Genomic DNA, 4,929 nt, shown 5'->3' on the forward strand with positions numbered 1-4,929 from the left:
ATATTATAAATTAGATTTATATTAATTTACATATGATATATATATATATATATATGTATGTATGTATGTATAATAAAACTTAAAAAATGACATATACGTATATATTATGATTCAAGAAACAAAAAGAAAATACATAACCAAAGATGAAGTTTGACCAACACATAGTAGAAATTTAATTGTTTGTATATTGTTTGTTGAAATGTGTTATAAAATTATTGTAACAAAAATTTATGCGTTGAATTTGTAGAAAACTAATAAAAGTAAGGATATTATTGGAAAAAAAAATATACACGTTAAGAATATGAAATATAGTTTTAATAATTTATTTGGTGCAAAAAATAATGTAATGTGTCGTTGGAATTGAATTATTATAACCTACACAAAGTTTTATGCCATTTTATTCGAAGAAATCAAGCAAATGATTGGATATTGACTAACACCATTTGAACATCGTACAAACCCTAAAATATTTTGTGTTTTTTTTCCGGTTGGGCATGTTTTAACGTTTTCACCCAGGGGATCAAAAAGCTTCGGGCCGACCCTTTATAAAGGTCATGTTGGCAATCAAAGTTCGCCTATTTTTATGAGTTTTTAGAGAGAAAAAAAAACATCGTTTGATATGTCATAGGTTATGTTCAAGAAGCTGACTCGTAAACTTGCTATCAGTTAAAAAGTAATTGATATACTGATCCTGTTGATAATAGTAGCTCATAAATTAGATGATAAATATAAAACGATTTTGATTGAAATGTTGGAAATTTATGCATTTATAACATTTTATAATAGAATTAAGATCAAACACTAATTTCATGATATTGAAATAGTTAGTAATCAAATTAATTTTTTCCTAATATTTAGTTTAATGGAAATTTCTTATAAGGTTAAATGTACTAATTAATAATCTATTTTTATAAAAAAAAATTATTGTACTTTCATTTTTTCTTATTACAACAATTTACTCTCAAATGATTTTTTATTAAGACATTGTACCTTGAAAATTTTACTCATTTATAGCAATGAGTAACTTTTTGATTTAAATTAACATGACATGATACAGGTTTCCATTCTATGTTATTTTATCCATGTGTAATATGTTGCTGACGTGACATTTTTTATTAGATCATTGTACTTTCAGAAAATAATTTTGCATATTATTTAATAACGTATAAGATTAACTTAAAAACCTAAAGTATTTATTAACATAACAGTATTAAGAAGATTTTTAGATCACAATTTATCACGCTAAATTTAAAAAGCTTGTTAAAAACGTATTTTTTTTAACAAGGAAAATAAAATTTGTTATGTGTTCTACAAATAAATTATTTATCTTCAAACGAATATACATTATTTGTTTAAAAAATTGATTTGATTAATAAATATATTAAACTAATTAGAAAATTACTAAAGTATTTACTAATATAACAATATTAAGAAGATCTGTAAGGTACATTTTATATCGCTAACTTTACAAAAATGTTAAAAAATATGTAGTAGCACCAACCAAGCCTCTCGAGTGGTCTTAGCTCAACGACTAGTAAGATCTGAAAACCATATAATCAAGAATAAGTATTAGGTTTGACGTCTAATGAAATCACACAAAATAACTCACAGAGTAGATAAAAGAAATAATTCAAAGTGTTACCTGATCACAAATAAAGGTACAATATAATGCACCACAAGAAGTTGTCTCAATTTGGACATTATACACAAGAAACATATGTTGATGATAGTGGAAAAGTTTTTTTTTTTTTTTTGATTAACCTGAATATTCAATCCGCTATGCGAGCCGACTAATTTCAAGGCGACCACCTGCTTTGCAGATAGCCCCGAGTCACAGCATTTGAACCTCCGTGGCCACAAGAGAATTTTCATTCCTCATTAGATTTGAATCTGGGACCTCCTGATACTTTTGGATAGTGGAAAGTTGTTTCTATCAAGGTGGCGGGAACACAAAAGAAATGTTACATCATGATGTTATTGGGGCTACACCTGAAGTTCATGGTTTTAGTACACACCCCATCCACGAGCGTCACCGTAAACCATATTTATCTTTAGTCTCTATTCCAAGTAATTTCACTTTAAGGACTTTTGAACCTTAGTGCCTACCCATTCTTCTAGCCTAGTTTCACATCAAGAATCTTTCAATGGACCTTTAGTGTCTACTATGAGGTCTAATCATATCCACTAATTATATTAAACATACTTTTAATCCCAAGGTTTATCATAATTATCTTTTAATAATTTAAAATGATAAATATACTTATAAATTGAAATATAATTTAATTTCTATTTTGACATTTTTGCTTTTCATTCATTTTGTGTAATAAAAATATATTGATGAGTAAGCTATGTTTTTGTTTTTATTTAACATAAAATAAAATATAGATGTTAAATTGAAAAATCAAAAATTAAATATAAAAAATAAACACGAAATTATTATTTTTGTATGATTAACGATCAATTTCATTTTCCCATTTTGTTGAATTTTATTTCTTTGTTTACATAAATAAGATCAATTGATCCTATCTCTTAATATATTAAATCAATGGTGGTAGATAATTTGCATGGTTTGTATAAATGATTTGATTTGTAAAATAAATCACCCATATATATATATAGAGAGAGAGAGAGAGAGATCGTTTCAAATACAACTCATTACATTTGTACAACCAATACAAACCAATAAATTGAGATATTTATGAAAACGATGTGAGTTCATTTATTATGATTTGAATATTTATGAAAAATGAATTGAGTTCATTAATTATGATCAATACTTTATATTATGAAACAATCAAAACTTCTACGAAATCACATATTTATCAAATTAAATGAACGGTTGAGATTTGGTTATACAAATGTAAATGAACGGTTGAGATTTGGTTATACAAATGTAAATGATTGTATAATAACTCACATCTCTCTCTCTCTATATATATATATATATAGAGAGAGAGAGAGAGAGAGGAGCGATCAAATGAAAACCGCCCCCATTTGTGTAAACCATGTAAACCAATCTCATCAATCCATTTTTTAATCAATAGTTAAGATTAGTTTAGTTTATTTTAGAAAATTAAAAATAATATATTAAAAATTTTATTCTATAATAGCGAGAAGGGCAAGATGGTAAATCCATCACCCTATTCATCATGCACCCTATTATGGTAAATTCCTCACCCTATTTATCATGCACAATGTTTCGCTTGTCCAATGAGATTGTTCACGCACCCATATCATCATGCACTCATTTCATGTTGTACATATTTTATCATGCACTAATTTCATAATCATTTTCACTTACTCCATGCACCAATTTCACCATGTATGAAACCGGTTTCATCATGCACCCATTCAATAATCATTTTCACTTACTCCATGCACCAATTTCACCATGTATGAAACCGGTTTCATCATGCACCCATTTCATAATCATTTTTCACTTACTCCATGCACCAATTGCACCATGTATGAAACCGGTTTCATCATGCACCCATTTCATAATCATTTTTCACTTACTCCATGCACCAATTTCACTATGTGTGAAACCAGTTTCATGAATATTTTTTTTTCTATTACTGATTCCATGGATTTATTAATCTAATAACTTATGATTTTCATGAATCTTGGCAATAATAAACTGAGACAGAATATAACAAAATCCAATTTTTAATATTATAATTTAATTAAATATTTAAATGTTACAATTTATAAAATTTCCTTTATTATGTTACCTTAATTAAGATTTATTAATAACTTTCATATTTAATAGAAAACAATGCAAATGATCAATATATCCTTAATGATTAAATTTAATTAGAAAAAAAAATGGAATTTTTCTATTGGTCGAAATTAATTTATACGATTTCTAATAATTACACGGTTTTCATTTGAAGATATCTCTCTCATTATTATATACTATTTTAAGAAAGTTATAGAAAATAATTCCCACTTATTATACATAGAAGCTTACCAATGAAGAAATCCAGTTATGAATGTGAACGGAACACTCAACAAAGCTATCAAAAGTCACCAGTCATAGGTCTAAAAAACCATAGGCCTTTGGCTACACTGCTTTCAACCATCTTATTTTATTACAAATATCTAAATTCTACTTTAGAGATGGAACATGGATCGAAGCTCAAAATGGGTACCAATGAAAGATGTCTGAATTCTACTTTAAGATGTCTGAATGTTATTCAACATTCTAAGCATTTGTAATGGTAAAGTTTGATGGTATTCATCTATTTCTCACGTTAGATTTTTATTAAATAAACATCATTTTTAAATACTTACTTTAAGGGTCAAGTTTTTTTTTTTTTTAAATTGCATTTTTAATACACATATATAAATCTTTAAACACTAGATATCCTCCAAGCTTTTAGATATCAAACTATTCTTCAAGAGTTATTGTTCCAATTGTTAACTTTTTCATTAAGTGGTTCTCAACATTTTTATCAAGTCTTTATTTTTATCATTTTTTGATATGCAGGGAAGAGACCCCTCCTATCAAGTAAAAAACCAAAAACACTGAACAAAAAACGCGCTCGGGTGGGGGCGAACCACATCCACCGGAATAAAAACCAAGGCATCTCGAGAGGGAGGGAGAAGAGAAAGAAACCAACCACAAGAGAAGGACCCAGGCGGGCCAAGCCTGAGCAGTAACGAGAGAAACAACAAAGGCAAGAAAAAGGGCCTCAAACAGGCACACCCTAGACCACCTTAAGAAAACGGGACCACAAGGGCACACAAAGAATACCACCACAAAAGACCAAGAGGAAGCAACAAGGAAAGAACACTAGGGGAGGAGACCATCTACTCAGACATCTGAAAAGTCTTCAAATCAACCTGGGAGGGAAAGATATCACTGGTTAGAAATCATGCGGTGTCACCATCGTCTGACTCAACCTCAATCATGTCTTCCTCGCCAAT

Source organism: Cynara cardunculus, assembly GCF_001531365.2.
Source record: "Cynara cardunculus var. scolymus isolate 2C chromosome LG 5, CcrdV1, whole genome shotgun sequence".
Classification (NCBI taxonomy): Eukaryota; Viridiplantae; Streptophyta; class Magnoliopsida; order Asterales; family Asteraceae; genus Cynara; species Cynara cardunculus.